At 43.2% G+C, this 19,000-nt stretch overlaps 1 long non-coding RNA gene across 1 annotated transcript; it reads left to right on the plus strand.

The window, feature by feature from the left end:
* Positions 1-505: 505 nt before the first annotated feature.
* Positions 506-9,597, plus strand: LOC113879189. Its single transcript, XR_003507233.1, has 3 exons — positions 506-597; positions 896-1,034; positions 9,107-9,597. It is a non-coding gene; the product is annotated as an uncharacterized LOC113879189 (long non-coding RNA).
* The last annotated feature ends 9,403 nt before the right edge of the window (positions 9,598-19,000 follow it).

A 19,000-nucleotide genomic window follows, 5' to 3' on the forward strand; every position in this document is an offset into this window, starting at 1 on the left:
GGGCTCTTGGACTCTGGAAGGGGGAGAAGGAAAGAAAGAGGTGAGGCCTAGACCCATCAACTTTCAGTTTCTGATAATGGAGAACTGGCTGTGTGTAGCTCAGACCAATGTATGCGCACACACAGACATGAAGCATTGGGTAAAAACAATCCACCTCTTGACAGGTTCTCAGTTAAATGCTGGTTCTTACAAGAAATGAAACTTAAAACATAAAGAAGCTTCTCGTGTGTTTTATCTTCAACATTTGAAAGGTAATTTTACAAATCATAATAATATAATAGAATGTAATGCTTTGCTCTAATTTTAGTTACTTTAAAATTTCACCAACATGAACATAAAGCTCCAGTACTTTGACCAACTGATGTGAAGAGCCGACTCATTGGGAAAGACCCTGATGTTGGGAAAGATTGAGGGTAAAAGGAGAAGGAGGTAGCAGAGGATGAGATGATTAAACAACATTACTGACTCAGTGGACATGAATTTGAGCAAACTCCAGGAGATTGTGAAGGACAAGGGAGCCTGGTGTGCTGCAGTCCATGAGATATCAAAGAATCGGACATGACTTAGCAGCTGAACAACAAACAACAATGTGAATATGTGAGTAATTGCTTTTTTCCAATTAAACTGTATCTGAAGAATATGTCTTCCTGACAATTTTTACAAGAAAATGAATTAATATGATGAAGAATGGCCATTTAGACCCAAAACACATGCTTTTATAAAATACGCTAGTCCTTCCAACTTTGATAGTGTCTTTGATGGATGAAAAGAACTTGTTAAAATAACTTTACTCTTTTAATTAAAAATTCATAAAAAGTGGTGATAGAGAATAATCTTTAATAAATGCTGTCTTGTTCTCATTTACCATTTACCAATTCCCTTCTGCTGCTAACAGTTAAGTGGAAAAAAGAAGTTGTGAACATGCATTAGGTGCACTGTTCCAGTGAGGGAACTACAGCTATGAAAAAACAAAATGCCTACTCTCATTGTCTGTGAGGATGCCAACCCAAATTCTCCAGATTGCATTTATACAGGTAAAGAAATTATGAACACTGTTAATTATCTTAGGTTCTGTTTTCTGACTTTATCCCTTCAATATTCCAGAAAGTCCATAGAATCTGATTCCCAATTACTGGCATTGCTGCTGCTAATAGCCCAGATTCTGCTAGTTTCCTCTGAGAATTGATACAATAATAAAAGGAGGGGGAAATAGAAAAGCAGAGGGCACCACTCCACTTAATTTAGACTGATTCTTTAAGTGGGCAATAAAGACAAGGTTTCATTAGAAGGAACTTTTCAGGAGGTATTTGATGGCGGGCAGGGGACTGGAGGCCAGAGTCAGGCATAAATAAAGGAGACTTTTACAGCCGGAGGGTACATGGTGGAGGAGAAAGGAATAAAAATCAGGGACAGAGATAGCCACCCAAAATTTCAGCAAAGAAGAGAACAAAAAAGAAAAGGAGAAGCAGGTGGAGGTCAGTGGAGGACACTGAACATGTTATAAAATTACATTCGGGGACTTCCTTGGTGATCCAGGGGTTAAGACTCTGTGCTTCCACTGTAAGGGGCATGGGTTCCAGCCCTGGTTGGGGAACTAAGATCCTGCATGCTGCATGGGGCAGCCAAAAAAAAAAAAATGACATTTGTAGTTGAAGTCACAATAAAAGAAAGGAGAAGTGATACAGCTACTGCTCTCTGGCATCCTCTTATCAGATCTGGTCTAAGTGTTCTCATTCATGATCAGCACTGAATATTCCTCAGGCATTTACCATGTACCACCATTGTTCTGAGTTCAGTACATACTTACAGGAGTCATCTTGTTTAACCCTCACAACAGCCTGAAAAGGTAAGTACCATTGTTATGGCTGTTTTACAAAGAAGGCGACACAGCTGCAAGTGGCAGGGCTGGGATTCCGGTGCAGACAGCCTGGATCGAGAACTGTGGTCACTGTATTTGGATTCAGATCACATCCAGCAAATGGCTCCAAGAGAGAATAAACTGATGGGTAGTCATTCAATTAATTCAGTCATTTTATTATATTCTGTTCTAAGGGCAGGAAGGTTTTTGTTGTTAAATCTCTTTTTTCTGGAAAAGTTCCTTGTCATCTATAGCTATAAAGGAAAATATCAGCAAAACAACAGAGTGGTTATTGGCCTTGCTTTAGAACTTATGTTTCTTCAGAATTCTTGGTAATCAGCAACCCAAATGGGAAACCTGGTGTTCTTACAGGCCAGGAAGGCTTATTAGCCCAGAGCTGGTACAAGCTGAGTCTCCTAGTACAGTCAACCTGAAACTGTGCTGGGGAATCCCCAAGGCTGAAGCAGAGCTCTTTTGCTCAAACCTTCTTCTCCTTCAATCCCCAGGCCATTGAGATGCTGGACTCCTGGGTTCTATCAATTCATATTGCCCAAGGGATTTCTCCAGGGAAGTTCCACACACACTTGTTACTGCTTTCAGTGTTTGTCTGAATATGCAAGACCCTGACACACAACCCACCTCCAGACAATGGCCTCTCTGCTCTGAGACTAACCACTCAGTCACTGCTGCTTCTTCAAAACCACTGAGGGCTTAAGAAGAGAAAGGGAGTGCTACTAGCATCGTTAGGGCTCTATCAACCATGGAATGCTCGCCAAACTGCAATAGAAGATGCCTTCTCTTCCCACCTCCTTCCAGTCGTATTCTACACATAAGTGATTCCTGAGTAGTAAGGGAGAGGCAATTTGGTGAGGTTAAATGGAGAACTCAGAAGGAAATGTGACTAATGGAGTGTGGCCATAGCCTACTGCTCTCTTTTCCTACCTAAAAGTCCTTGAAAGACCCCCCGCCCGATTGGCCTCTGCTGCTAGAGTGGAGAGAAAAACCCGAGGATGCAGAACCAACACTCTATGGAAAGGCTGACATCTTGGAAGCCTAAATCTCTGAACCAAACATTCTCTGAAGGTAAATAGGAATGATCTTGTCTAAAACAAGGGCAATCTTTGGACTCTGTCTTTGGCCTCCCAGGCTGGGCTCTTGGTCAAGCACTGTAGTTATTTAAGCTGGCAGATCCCCAGTCAACATTAAAAAAAAAAAAAAAGCAATCAGCCTTATGTTCTTTTCAGAAACAGTGAACCAACCGGTATCCCGAGTGCCTCCCCAACACCAGAGGCTACTTCATTCTGCTTTACAACGGTCTAATGCATGTCCTTAAGACAGCAGTGTTGTTTCTACATCTTCTATGAGTGATTATCAATACCAAAAAATCTTAGAGAACTTTGGAACTGAAAGAGATCCTAATGAAACAATTTTCCTATGTACAGAGTGCTTTGGACTAGAATATCTCTAAATGTCCTTCAACTGTGCAAGTAAGTCTATGATTATGTATCTGTGATATGTCCATACACAAGAAAAGAGGCCATAAAGTATTGAGCTGAATTTTTTTTTAGCCAACATTCTAAATGTGTATGTAACCCATTTTTCTAAGGAGTCGTCATACCAGAGTATGAACATGAAAGCACTTTTCATCTTGCCCACCACTCCATAGTAAACACGGACCACTGTTTCAGGCCCTAGATAAAAACTCAAGCAGGTTCCGTAGGTGTTCCAGGCCCAAGAACAGCCTGTCATTTTAAAAGTTCAGAACAGTTTAACATCGAAACTCCAACCCAATTCTTATCTAAATTTCTAGATCAAGTTGTCTTCAAGGTTGAGAGCCTGCAACCGAAAACTAGGTGTTGTTGGCTTCTTCTCTCCTCCTTTATCCACCTTTTCTCCAACTCCCTAGCAAAGTTTTAGACCCCTCGGGGTCAGAGTCAGGGAAAGAGAGTGGAGGCATGAATAAAGAAACAGTCTAGGAAGACGGATAGAGCTGTGCTCCGGCCTCTGCCCTCTGGTGCTAGCCGTGGTGCAGCTGCCTCTTTCCCCAGTGGGACTTCTTAAAGCTTATCTCACTCTGTCTCCATTGCCATATCTCCCTACCTACCCCAAGATTCTGATCACCTGCCTTTCTCTTAGGGTCCTTTCTCTACCCTAGGAAGCTCTCTTGGACAGGATCCATTTACCTTGTTCCATTCAGGCTGCTATAGCAAAATATCACAGACTAGGTGGCTTATAAACAACAAAAATATATTTCTCACAATTCTTGGGGCTGGAAATCTGAGATCAGGGTGCCAGCATGGTTGGGTGAGGGCCTTCTTCTGGGTTGCAGACTAGTGACTTCCCACTGGTACTTCACATGGTGGAAGGCGCCAGGGAGCTCTGTGGGGTTTCTTTTACAAGAGCACTAATTCCAGGCATGAGGGCTTCACTCTCCTAACCTAATCACTAATTACCTCCAAAAGGCCCCACTTACTAATACCATCACCCCTGACTAGGTCATGGGAGTAGAGCCCTCATGAATGGGATTAGTGTCCCTATAAAAGCACCCCAGAGAGCTCCTTTGCACCATCTACTGTGTGAGAACATAGGGAGAAGACAGCCATCTCTGATCCAGGAAGCTGGCACTCACCAGACACCAAAACTGTTGGCACCTTGATCTTGAACTTCCCAGCCTCAGACCCGTGAGAAACAAATTTCTATTGTTATAAGCCACCCTGCCTCTGGTACTTTTTTACAGCAGCCCAAGTGAACTAAGATACCTTTTCTCCCTAGTCTGAATGGTGGTTTAAGGAAGCATTAAATAATGCAATTTCTTCTCTATGAAGAAGAAATGTAATAACTTAGTCCAGGAATGCCTGGCTCTTCCTATGAGGCCTTTGCAAAATGTTCTATGACAAATGTGGGTAGACTCGTGGGTTGGCAACTGCAAGTTCAGAAATGCAAGATACATTGTTTTTTTCATCCTCTGCCAGATATGCTCAAAAGCTCAGACATGTAAATATCTGTTTGCTCTAGTAAACCAACAAAAATTCCACTCACTCATAAGTAATGACATCATCAGTCCCCACAATGACCTCCTTTTTCCCCAGTACATATTAGCAATTGCGTGCCTACAAACAAACCAAAAGATAGATTATTAGCTCACTATTCATTTAATTATTAGAGATGGGAAACACATGGTCCAACTCAACAAGTTAAAAGACAGTCTCGAAACAAGCACATTTTTAAGTGGTGATGATTTGGCATTGACATTCCCAGGCATCTAATGAATGGCTATATGCATGTGGCCAAAATATATCATGGATAATCCATCACCCTGAGGTCAGTGTTGCTTCAAGCCAATGATTAGTCCTTGGGGGTTTTATGCACCAATCTCTACAAAAATGATCTCAGCTTTAATCACCACTGGAATAAAAGAAAAGAAAAATGAAAGTGAGTTTATTTAAATGTCATTTCAATGGAAGAATAAGGAAGTGGTTTGGCTTCTTTCCTTACCCCTGGAAAATTGCATGACACACAATTAGTGCTCAATGAATGCTATTCCTGATGACGAAGGAAGTGTGAGGACAATCATCTTAGTGTTCTCAGGACAGACAGCCTCACTGAAGCACTCTTGTCCACAAGCACTGGTTGGAATCACAGTCATTTATTTAGCAACTATTTATGCCAGCACTGGGCAGGGTGTTGGAAATGGTCCAGTTAAGGAGACATGGGGCTGCCCTCAAGGTGCTTGGAACAATTAGGGAAACAAGCAAGAAGACAGGCACTGACAATAGAGTGCGGTGAGATTTTTGGTGGAGGGACTCTATTGCCTCCCAGAGCACCTGAAACTCAGAAAAGGCTTTAATTAGGGACTTACGTCTCTAACCTGGGATCTAAGAAATAAGCTTGAGTTAGCCAGGAAGAGGAGAAGGAACGGAGAAGGCAATGGCAACCCACTCTAGTACTCTCGCCTGGAAAATCCCATGGATGGAGGAGCCTGGTAGGCTTCAGTCCATGGGGTCGCTGAGTCAAACATGACTGAGCGACTTCACTTTCACTTTTCACTTTCATGCATTGGAGAAGGAAATGGCAACCCACTCCAGTGTTCTTGCCTAGAGAATCCCAGGGACGGGGGAGCCTGGTGGGTTGCACAGAGTTGGACACGACTGACGTGACTTAGCAGTAGCAGGAGAAGGAAAGGGAGTCCAGGAACTGCACAAAGGCTAGGAGTTGAGAAAGGGTATCCAGGATACTGGAAACAGTTCAGTATGATGGGGTGGGGGTAGGGACGATGAGGCAAGAGACCAGGGAGGCTCACCAAGAGCACAAGATGAAGGTCCTTGAAGGGCATGCAGGGAAATCTGGACTTTGTCCTAACATCGTCAGGATAATGAGGCATCATCAAAATGGTGTAAAGTAGGGAGAGCAGGTTGTACATGCCCTGATGCGAATGCACAGAAAGAGCTCCAGCTGCAATATGAAGGATGGAAGGAAGAGGACAAAAATGGAGTCAGGGAGACTAGTTGGGAGTTTGCTGCATTAACCAGGTGAGAGATATAGTAACTCAAATGAACACAGAGGCATTGGGGATAGATAGAAATAAATGGATTTTAAATATTTAAGACGTAAAATGAATGGGTCTTGGTGATTGACTGGATCTGGGGTATGTGGAGGGAGGAGCTGAGGATGACATCAGGATTCTGACTAGGACAACTCAAAGATGATGTCGCTATTTACTAAGAAAGGGAGCACAGGGTGGGGTGGGGAGGGGTGGGGCATTGGGGACAGGCTCAAGGGTGGAGATGATGAGCTCAGTTTAGGAAGTTCCCAATCTAAAATGCCAATAGGATATCCATGTGGAGATGACAGCACATTACTGAATTTTCTGTGTCTTCTATGATGAACAGAAATAGAACCCACAAAGGATTCTAAGAAATTATAGTGGAAAAGATGAATATCACTAAACCAAGGGAAGACAGTTTCAAGGAGATAGTGGTCACTAGTGTCGGATGATGCTTAAAGCTCAAATCAGATAACGTCAGGGAAAAAAAACCTTAAAGTTTATCAACAGTGTTATTACTTGTCTGGGTAGGAGAAGCAGCAGAGGATGTTGGAACAGAGGCTAGATTTCAAGAATTTCAGAGTGAAGGATAAGCAAGTGGTGATGGTGAGTATAGACACGTGTTTTAATACACTTGACTGCAGCCAGAGAGAAGCAATAAGGAAGTAAACTTCCCCAGTGGTAAAGAACCCGCCTGCCAAGGTAGGAGATACAGGTTTGATCCCTGGGTCAGGAAGATCCCCTGAAGAAGGAAACGTCAACCCACTCCAATATCCTTGCCTGGGAAACGCCATGGACAAAGGAGCCTGGCAGGCTATAGTCCATGGGGTCTCAAAGGAGTCGGACACAACTTAGCGATTAAATGACAAGAAAGTAGGTGAATGTTTTAAAATATAGGTTTTATTATTATTCTAGTAATGTGAGATCAGGAGGGCTCCAGACCTCACAGGGTCTTACAGGGAAGCCCCAGGAGGCAGAAAAAGAGGGAAAACATAGACAGGAGATTTGATTATGGTTTTTACAGGAAAGAAAAGCAACACAGGGTAAGAAGGTTTAGGATTGGTTAGTTGAAAAAATTTTAGTAGGCTCTCATAGAGGCTGTTTCCAGTCCTCTGGTATCTGGCCCTGGGGTGATTAAGGCAGGAGGATAATGGGCCAAATGTAAGGACCCTGTGAAAACCAATAAAGGAGGTGGTTGGGGTATGGGCTCTGGAACTGGTTTCTTTGCATAGAAAAAGTACACTCTCAGGTGAGTAGTGTTACATCTCTAGGAATTCGTTATCCCTGTGGGGGTGAGGGAGGGGCAAGTAAAGCCTTCCCTGGTCAGCAAGGCTTCAAATGCCAGAGTATCAAAAATATAGAAGTATCTGGCATGATGTAATATACCACTGAATGACCTCTCTGCTAACACCCTTTATGTTTCAATAAATTTATCTAGATCTCAAAAAAAAAAAAAAAAAAGAATATAGAATTGTGAAAATATCATTAATACATTGGAAAGGAATGTAGAAGCTGCGGAAGATATTATTTTTAGGCTAGAAGAAATAACTTTAAACAACTTGGGCTTGTTTAAATACTGATGAAAGGAATCAGTAGCAAGTGAGGCAGCAGGAGAGAGGAGGGATCTGCAGTGGAACAAAGTCTATCAGACTGCAAGAGAAATATAGAACCTTACAGTGACCTTGGCGAGGAGCAATCACTTCAACTATGATGGAAGGAAAGGAGGAAGATAAGTATCCTTGCAGATGTGTGGCAAGATTTTTGAGGGAGTTATTCTCTAGTGGCTTTTATTTTCTCTTACAAAGTAAAAGAAAGATTGCCCAATAGATTATACGTTGGGCTTCCCTGGTGACTCAGTGGTAAAGAATCTGTCTGCCAATGCAGGAGAGCTGGATTTCCGGGGTCCAGAAGATCCCCTGGAAAAGGAAACGGCAACCCACTCCAGTATTCTTGCCTGGGAAATCACATGGACAGAGGAGCCTGGCGGGCTACAGGCTGTAGCCTGCCAGGCTCCTCTGTCCATAGGATTGAAAAAGAGTTGGACGTGACTTAGCGATTTGGGGCTTCCCTTGTGGCTCAGCTGGTAAAGAGTCTGCCTACAATTCGGGATACCTGGGTTCAATCCCTGGGTTGGGAAGATCCCCTGGAGAAGGGAAAGGCTACCCACTCCAGTATTCTGGCGTGGATAATTCCATGGATCTATGCAGTCCATCAGAGAAGGCAATGGCAGCCCACTGCAGTACTCTTGCCTGGAAAATCCCATGGGCGGAGGAGTCTGGTAGGCTGCAGTCCATGGGGTCGCTAAGAGTCGGACACAACTGAGCGACTTCACTTTCACTTTTCACTTTCATGCATAGGAGAAGGAAATGGCAACCCACTCCAGTGTTCTTGCCTGGAGAATCCCAGGGACCCGGGAGCCTAGTGGGCTGCTGTCTAGGGGGTCGCACAGAGTCGGACACGACTGAAGCAACTTAGCAGCAGCAGCAGCAGCATGCAGTCCATGGGGTCACATAGAGTTGGACACTACTGAGCAACTTTCACTTAGTGACTAAACAATAACTTTGTGTGTGTGTGTGTGTATTGGGAGACAGAAAGATGCCAACTTTACAGTCAAAATTTTTCTCTGATAATGATTTCACTTATAACTAGAAAATAAGACAAAACAACACTTGTCATTAAGTGCTTCTCTTTCCTTCCTTTAACAGGTAGGTCTTATGTCCTAGCCACAGCTGTAGGCCCAGGAGATGCCTTCCAAGCTCCAGGGAGCAGCGTGGGGCCCAGCACAGCTCCTGATGACTCCCGGGCACTAGCTCAGATCATAGGAATGATTGCTGTGTGCCCAGTGAGCCTTCAGTCACTGGAACACTGGGCAAGGACAGAGAAGGGAGGGTTTTCTAAAGCCCAAGAAGCTCTGGTGGCCCAGGAAAGAATTACTGAAGAAGTAGGGGGCTGACCTCAGAGAAGCAGAGGCTAAAGAGCAGGAAGAAAGAATCTAAAGACAGAAGTCCAGAAAGGGCCAGTGCAATTCACATAGACAACCAAGTCAACTTCCTGAAACTCACACTGCAGATTATCCAGAACTTAAAGACACTAACTCCAACCACTCTCTCCCTCCCTCTCCCACCAACACCCTTTTTGTTGTTTTGCAAAATCTTTAGACTGTTTTCCGTATTCATTGCCTTCAATTAAAGTATTAATCTGCTTTAAAGCTCAAGTGATGATTTCCAGTTACTTAGTCAGCTTCCTAATGTACTTCCAGAAAGCCGAAGCTGTTTGAAACTCCGAGGCCCCACTTCCCACCGTGGCTTCACACAGGAAAGGGAATTTCTGTCCCACATGGCTGACACCAGAAAGTGGTAGGGCCCTCTGCATGCCCATGTGATCCAGATCCATCCCTGATTGTGCGTTAGGAAGGCCCTCACATAAAAGCGATTTTCAAGGTTCCAGCTTTCCTTGCTGTTCTCAGCAATCTGCTTTCCAAATCAACCATGTAGCAAAGTGAAGGCCAAGTGACCTGCCAAAAAGCCCAGCCTCCCACTGGATCTTGAGGAGGGAACACAGAAGTTTCTACCGCTCCTGCCCTCTCTCCCTACTCTGGGGATCAAGTTGCTATTGTGCCACCAAGACGGGAGTCCTTGAGGGGTCACCTGATCTCTCACCAGCACCCTCCCCCAGCTCTCCCTAAGCTGTTGCAAAAGAGACAGGCTCAGATCCGCCTTCATGAAACCTCTAGAGAAAAGATTTCATAAACTTCTGCAGTGACTATTTCAAAACCAAATAATGTTCTGATTTTGCCAGAGAGTGGAATGTGTCTGTGTGTAGGAGGGCAGGGAAGGGAGCACCACAGCAAAAGGGAAAACAGGAAACAGAGTTAGGAAAAGGAAAAGCCAGGAAATGAAAAGGTTTAACTATAATCTCCCAGTTGAGAATTTTGTGTAAAAGCATAGCTCTTTGCAACCCCATGGACCGTAGCCCACCAGGCTCCTCTGTCAATGGAATTTTCCAGGCAAGAATACTGGAGTGGGTTGCTATTTCCCTCTCCAGGGGAATCTTCCTGACCCAGGGGTCGAACTCAGATCTCTTGCATCTCTGGCATTGGCAGGCGGGTTCTTTACCAGCTGAGCTCCCAGGGAAGCCTGTGAAATTATAAAGTCCTCTTGTTTCTCCTCTTTGGTATCAGGCAGTTTACCACGTTCAGGAAGAATAAAACAGGACCTACTCCACCACTAGATATGAGTTGTTGGAGAGTTTTTTCCTGGTTAAAAAAATAAACAACTAGAAATTCCATGGAGCCAAAGTAAACAGATATTCATATCAGGCCGACTGGAACTGTCCCTCCAGGAGTTCCAGCCCACACCCTCTGCTGCCATGACTGTCCTCCTCCACTTCTCTCTTCCCCTAAAGAGGGATCAACACTTTCAGGAATCCTCTGTATGCCTGAATTTTCATGTTCTCTGACTGCCTGTGGCCTAGGACTTCCAATTTAAACTCACAGCTATTCCCAGCCTCCCCACCAACTTCATTCTTTCTCTCCACTCCAAGCTGCCCACCACCTCCCCCCTCCACCCATCCCTCTGAAATGGAAAGTAGATCCTGCTCTTCCCGGGTGATTTGCTGGAGCATCTCAGCCAAGACAATTGTCTATTGACTTTACAGCAGAGACTAAATCCCATCATGTTTCTCCATCAAATCAGTGGAAATCTCTTTGTTGCCAGCAGGAGTCAGTGGGAATGATTTTCTGCCTGGAGACAGACTATCTGGGGCAAGAGAGTGGTGGTGGCTACTAGACCTGACATCACTTAGAAAACAGGCTCTTCTCCTGGGATGAATTTAAGAGGTTTAATGACTTCGTGGAAAAGGAAATGGCAACCCATTCCAGTTTTCTTGCCTGGGAAACCCCATGGATAGAGGAGCCTGGAGGGCTACAGTTCATGGGCTCATAAGAGTTGGACATGACTTACTGACTAAACAGCATTGACTTCATGAAAGTTGAAGGAGAGCTTGTTGTTCAGTCACTCAGTCGTGTCTGACTCTTTGATACCCCCATGAACTGCAGCACACCAGGCTTCCCTGTCCTTCACTATATCCTGGAGTTTGCTCAAATTCATGTCTCATTACCATGACACAGTCATGCCATCTAACCATCTCATCCTCTGCTGCCCTCTTCTCCTTTTGCCTTAAATCTTTCCCAGCATCAGGGTCTTTTCCAATAATTTGGCTCTTCCCATTAGATGGCCAAAGTATTGGAGCTTCAGCATCAGTCCTTCCAATGAATATTCAGGGTTGATTTCCTTTAGGATTGACTGGTTTGATTTCCCTTGCAGTCCAAGGGACTCTCAAGAGTTTTCTCCAGCACCACAATTTGAAAGCATCAGTTCTTCAATGTTCAGCTTTCTTTATAATCGAACTCTCACATCTGTACATGACTATTGGAAAAGTCATAGCTTTGACTATATGGATCTTTGTCAGCAATGTCATCTCTCTGCTTTTTAATATGCTGTCTAGGTTTGTCATAATTTTTCTTCCAACGAGCAAGTGTCTTTTAATTTCATGGCTGCAGTCACCATCTGCAGTGATTTTGGAGCCAAAGAAAATAATATCTGTCACTCCTTCCACTATTTCCCCTTCTATTTGCCATAAAATGATGGGATCAGATGCCATGATCTTAGTTGTTTGACTGTTGAGTTTTAAGCCAGGTTTTTCACTCTCCTCTTTCACCCTCATCAAAGGACTCTTTAGTTCCTCTTCACTTTCTGCCATTAGAGATCATCTGCATATCTTAGGTTGTTGATATTTCTCCTGGCAATCTTGACTCCAGCTTGTGATTCATTCGGCCTGGCATTTTGCATGATCTATATAGAAGTTAAATAAATAGGATGACAATATACAGCCTTGTCATACTCCCTTCCCAATTTTGAAGCAGTCAGTTGAAGCCCCTTCATGGATCATAGCCTTGTCATGGTGAAGGAGCTTGAGTAACTCAATAAAGCTATGAGCCATGCCACTCAGGGCAACCCAAGATGGATGGGTCATAGCAGAGAGTTCTGACAGAATGTGGTCCACTGGAGGACAGAATGGCAAACCACTCCAGTATTCTTGTCTGGAGAACCCCATGAATAGCATAAAAAGAGAGACTTTAACTTCATTCAAAATGGTGGCTGCTGGTTGCTGCTACTGATAATGAAAAGATTCATTCATGGGGACTCAAGATTCCTAGGTTCAAAGACTTTCTCCCCAGCATGTTTTATGGGTGCCAGGGTCTCGTGTGGTTGTTGCTGGCAGTGATGGGAGAGCTGTGCAGACCCCTGCTTGGTTGGAAGGCTCACATTAGATGACAGCAAGGACAGGAAAGGGACACCCAAGCAGAAGGCGTGAGAGCACAGGGTAAGTCTCCAGTCTTGATGCCTCAAAGGTTTGTGCTGAGATGATGAGAACAAAGAAGAGGATAGAGTGGGAGGCCCCTGACAAGGAGGAGACTCCTGCAGGGGTGCCTGTGGTTCTTCCTTAGGTCAGCTCACCTCGGAAGTCTGGCAAAGTTAAACAACACCAAGAAAGTAGGACTTTTGATAGAATTGGCTGGATTTCTTCAACAAGTCCATAAACATGGGGAAGAGGGGAAGGGACTGTTGAAAGTTAAAAGAGATTTAGGAACGTAATAGCTGAATGTCTCCAACTGGTTGGTCAAGGACCTACCAAGGTATACCTGAAGTGGATTCTAAGAAATCTTCTGGGGACAATGGTGACATTTGGGAACTATTTTTAGGTATGATAATATGAATATGTGTGAAAATGGTATTATGGTTCTGTCAGAAAATGTCATTATTTTCAGAGATGTATGAGTATTTAGGGGTAAAATGTTATTAAATCTGAAATTCACTTTGAAATAGTTGAGCAAAAAAGAACAAGTGAAGTAAATATGGCAAGGTGTAAGCAATTAGTAAAACGGTACATCTAGATAAATGAGTATTCACTGTGTACTGTTCTATTTTTCTGTTTATATGAAAATGTATGAAAGTGTAAAAATGTGAGAGCTGAGGAAAATAAGAAGAGAAAAACTCCCCAGGCAGGTTAATTATCCCCCAAAACACTACTTGCAGGAACTGTGGGGAAGGATGAATAAAACCCAGTTGTTGAGGTAACAGCTCAGGGTGAAAGGCAGACAAGTAGACAGACCAGGTCCCACACAGATCAATGTATCAGGCAGGTGCCGTGTGAGCGAGAGAGGAGTATGGTCTCAGGTGGGTGGGAATTGGGAATTGCATTTGAGGGGGTGGCGGCCTCCTAAAGGAAGCTACGCTTGGGCTGAGGCTTGATAAACGGAAGGCTGACTGGGCAGTCCTATAACTGGCCCACCTCGCTTATCAAGAAAGCACATTCAGATCTGGGGGACAAGAGTTGTGAGACTGGGTGGAAAGCAAGGTATGGGGAAGGAAATTGTCAGAGGATATGGCTTTTTAAGCCCATTCATGGTAATATGCCCCTGAGAAGGGGAATGAAAGTTTAACCAAGGGTCTCTGGATAGTGTGTCAAGAAAACCATTTTTCAACAAAGTTAGAAATGAGTCACAACAAGGCAAAACAGCTTTAAAGAGACACGGAGACTGTTAGGCAGCTCCAAACATCGAGGCAAGGGCTGGTAGCCTTCCCCTGCAAGTTTTCCTCAACCATTCTGCTGCTGCTGCTAAGTCACTTCAGTCGTGTCCGACTCTGTGCGACCCCATAGATGGCAGCCCACCAGGCTCCGCCGTCCCTGGGATTCTCCAGGCAAGAACACTGGAGTGGGTTGCCATTTCCTTCTCCAATGCATTAAAGTGAAAAGTGAAAGTGAAGTCACTCAGTCGTGTCTGACTAGCGACCCCATGGACTGTAGCCTACCAGGCTCCTCCGTCCATGGGATTTTCCAGGCAAAAGTACTGGAGTGGGGTGCCATTGCCTTCTCCACAACTGTGCTGGTGTCCTGCTTTTCTGACTAGAGACCCTGTGCTCAAAGTCTAGAAGTCTGTTCTGCTTTCAGAGGGCTCCAGAGTAGACCTCTACCCCTGCCTGGGGTTCCAGGATACAAATATTCACAAATAACACTTAATCTTCCTTAAATTTAACTATCTACTTGTGGTTACACTGATCTAACAAAAGGCAGACAAGAGCAGTTAGTAACTGGGCACACCCCAAAATCATCAAGTTAAATATGTCCCTGCAGGTCTGAGCAGTAGTTCCCACAGCCCTGCAAAGTGGCCCAAAGTGCAGCTGATGATCCAGCTACCAAAGGAACTGAAGGGTCTGGACAGCAGCTAATGTGCTTGGTTAAAGGAAAGAGACCATCAAGTATTCAGAAAACTTTGTTCTAGTAAATTTAGGGCTGCTGGAATATCATTACAGAGTGAGAGGTTTGGGAGGAAACTTGGAGAACTTCTAACCCAATATTCCACCCAGCAGGGGTTCCTTTTACTTGGAAGTTTATGCTAAGTTGACTTATCAGAGGGTGTTGTTGTCTGTTTCTTAAGCAAAGGCCTCACCCATGATGAGAGTTAATTTGCAAGTTGAGACAATGTCACTGGAAAGAGAAAAGGCAAACTAATACAAAACAAAAACAACCTCATTTCACACAGAGATCTTTTTTAACTGTGGAAAGTAGTTTTCAAATTTATTTGCCCAATATTGGAGCAAGTAAACGAAAAGGATCTGAAGTTTTTCTGGCTAGGGACCATCTTTGTCCTTAGATACAAAGTACAGTGTTGTAGCATCTTAAACTGCAGCTGGGTTCCAAAAGTAGAAACTCTTTAGTTTTCTTAAAAGAAGGATATATAGTTGGATTATCTTCTAGCGTTTGAACTCAGTTCAGTGTCCTCAGTTAAACACCAGATAAACTTGTATTTAAAGGCTGTGTTGTATAAATATTTAAAAACACACAAAAAATAAACAAAACCAGCACAGCACAGTAGAAGCAATAGAACCACATTCAGAGGGAAGGTAACATGCACCACACTCTGAGAAGCCCTTGGAATGGAGACCCATCCAGCAGAGGAGGCTGCAGGGTCCTGCTGCTCGCCCACAGATAGAATCACTGCACTCTCTAAACTGACTTTTTTCATCTCACTTTCTCTGGTGTTCATTGATTTCATTTTTCAAAAGTTAAATATGCTGATGACACAATTCTAGACAGAAGTTTAAAGAGCTCATTTTCATTAGTCCATTTTCTATTTTGTAAGATCTCATTAGGATTTCTACAACTACTCACAAGAAGCTAAGATATTTTTTAATAATAAAACACCAATTGTGTATTGTGAGCTTACCGTTCACCAGGCACTTGCTAAGCATAATTGACTGAGCATTAAAAATAGAGTTTTTGCTCTCCAGGGGTGGACAGCAAAGTTGAAAGAGAAGATTCTAGAATGCTAAGTTGCAGAGAATAATACAGGATGATTTGCTAGCTGATACCATGTTGGTTTGTGAGGAGAAGTGTTGGGGTTTTCTGAGAGGAGTGAAACACAGCAGGTCGGGGAGAGCTTTGTGAGGGTGAGCGAGTCTGAGCTGGGAGGCAAGGGCCTCAACCAGACCGTCCTGGGTTACTCTGGCCTCTGCCGCTTCTGAGCTGTGTGACTTTCTAAGCCTCAGTTTCACTTCTGTTAAGTGAGGATAATAATAACACATGCCTCACAGGGCTCAGTGAGGATTAAATAAGATTGTGTGTGTTTGTGTAAGGGCCTGGTAAACAGAAAGCACTCAGTAAATGCCAGTAGTAGAAGTAGTATGACCAGGGTCCTGAAGGATTAGTAGGATTTAGACAAGAGGGTAAAGGAGAGAGACAGTAGAGTCCAGGCTTGGAGGCCATCTGGAGTGAAGATAGCAGGAAGGAAGTACTGTAGTGAGGAAACTGCTGTGAATTCTGATCCTGCTTCTCCTACTTGTGGTGTGGGGCAAGTTCGCACTGTGCTTCAGTTTCCTCATCTATTAATAAAAATGATAATAATAGTTACTACATAGGGTTGTGGTGAGGATAAAATGAAATAGTATATCTTAAATGCTCGGCACAATAACTTGGAAGGCAAACAGAAGAGACTGGTGAGCCTGCTGGATTCTGGGGGAAAGATTAGGGAACAAGAAAGCAGAATTACTTTTGGTACTTCTCACTCTATGTTCTTCAATTTCTTGTACATTTTTTAGTGGGTGGAGATGACCAATTTAAAAAAACAATGTAATCTCAAAAAGCATATACAGGGATTTCCCTGGCAGTCCAGTGGTTAAGATTCTATGCTTCCGTCGTAGGGGGTACAGATTCAATACCTGGTCAGGGAAGTAGGATCCCACATGATGTGATAAAAATAAAAAACCTGATTTTTAAAAAAAGCATATGCAAAAATAAATCAGTACAGAGGCTGGTACATAGTAAATACAAAAAAAAAAAAAAAAAGGGGAATCAATGTTATTATTGCTATAATAATTGTTATTATTGCTACATGTATTCCACATGGAATAAGACCATGTTCTTGCTCATCCTGCTAAAAAGAAAAAGTGCAGAATAATTTCAAGATATATTCTAAATCTACAATATTTTGAAAAATAAGATTTACAAAACAAATGTCAAAATCATGATTAGACTTCTAAAGGAAAACAACTGTTTTCAAGTACTTAAAGTATTTTGGCTTACATTTAGATAAGAACAATTAATTGCCCTCATCACAACTTTGTGATTACCAGGAGAAATATCAATAACCTCAGATATACAGATGACACCACCCTTATGGCAGAAAGCAAAGAACTACAGAGCTTCTTGATGAAAGTGAAAGAGGAGAGTGAAAAAGTTTGGCTTAAAACTCAACATTCAGAAAACTAAGATCATGGCATCTGGTTCCATCACTTCATGGCAAATAGATGGGGAAACAATGGAAACAATGAGAGACTTTATTTTGGGGGGCTCCAAAATCACTGCAAGTGGTGACTGTAGCCATGAAATTAAAAGATGCTTGCTCCTTAGAAGAAAAGCTATGACCAACCTAGACAGCCTATTAAAAAGCAGAGACATTACTTTACCAACAAAAGTCTGCCTAGTCAAAGCTATGGTTTTTCCAATAGTCATGTATGGATATGAGAAATGGACTATAAAGAAAGCTGAGCACCAAAGAATTGATGCTTTTGAACTGTGGTATTGGAGAAGACTCTTGAGAGTCCCTTGGACTGCAAGGAGATCCAATGAGTCAATCCTAAAGGAACTCAGTCCTGAATATTCATTGGAAGGACTGATGCTGAAGCTGAAACTCCAATACTTTGGCCACCTGATGCAAAGAACCAAATCACTGGAAAAGACCCTGATGCTGGGAAAGATTGAAGGTGGGAGGAGAAGGGGACAACAGAGGACGAGATGGTTAGATGGCATCACCGACACAATGGACATGAGTTTGTGAAGGCTCTGGGAGTTGGTGATGGACAGGGAGGCCAGGCGTGCTGCAGTCCATGGGGTCACAAAGACTCGGACATGACTGAGTGACTAAACTGAACTGATTTTTTTTTTTTCCCTTTAGGCATTTAAGCCATCCCAGGAGGATTTCTAGTTGTTTTCTCAGTTATTTAATGGTTAAGGAATAGGTCTTAAAATAGTAAATTTATTTTAACTCTAAAAATGAATGTATTCTTTAAGTTTTTATCCAGATCAGACCTCTTCGACACTAGTCTGTGTATATTGAGAGTTCATGTGGTTGTATACTTCAGAACAGTGTGTGTCTCTTCTCCAGACTTTGAGCTTGAATTTCTTTCTGCTTTCTTTCTTTTCTTTTTTTTTTTTTCCTTCATGTACACTGTTTCCCATTTCATTCCTTTTCAGAGTCTCCTATAAAACTCATTGGTCAATCAGTTTGACATGTTCCAGTTGGCAGCCCTGTGGCTGCCTAATCAAAGGTGTCAGTTCTAAAAGGGTTCCCCAATTTGTGCAGAGACACATGGACCAGAAAATTAACTCTCAGCCCAGAGAGCCTCAGGCTTTGCTTTCCAGCCCCAGCTCAGAGCCCTACCTCCCCTGAGTACTCACACTCACCGAGGAGTTGCTCATCCCACACCACTTCCCAGGGACCTGAACTAGATCACTTCCATGAAGCAGCTGCCAGGGGCTCAGTTACCACAAGGATCCACGGCCATATAGGAGGGATCTTCCTGTATTAAACTGACTGCTGCTACTGCTGCTAAGTCGCTTCAGTCGTGTCCAACTCTGTGCGACCCCATAGACGGCAGCCTACCAGGCTCCACCATCCCTGGGATTCTACAGGCACTGCTGACTTCTAAAAAATATCTGACCACATTTAATTTTTGTGTTAATCATCAGAGGGCCTTGCTTTCCTTCAGATAAACTCAACCTATGACTTTACTACAGGAAATCTATTGTGTGGCAAATATGCTAACACTGCTTAAATCCCAGAGTAAAATTATAAGAAGTGAGAGGAAAGTCAGCGAAACTGGCATCATTTTAAAAATAGTTCTAGTTTTTCTCCAAGTCATAAGCAATAGTTTTCTAGAAGTAGATTTTACTTTTCACTTTTCAGATTGGAGACTTTTTCCATCTGGTTTTCCACATTCAAATTGATTTGTTACAAAACTGAAGTCAACATTCTCACA

Source organism: Bos indicus x Bos taurus, chromosome 20 (assembly GCF_003369695.1).
Source record: "Bos indicus x Bos taurus breed Angus x Brahman F1 hybrid chromosome 20, Bos_hybrid_MaternalHap_v2.0, whole genome shotgun sequence".
Lineage (NCBI taxonomy): Eukaryota > Metazoa > Chordata > Mammalia > Artiodactyla > Bovidae > Bos > Bos indicus x Bos taurus.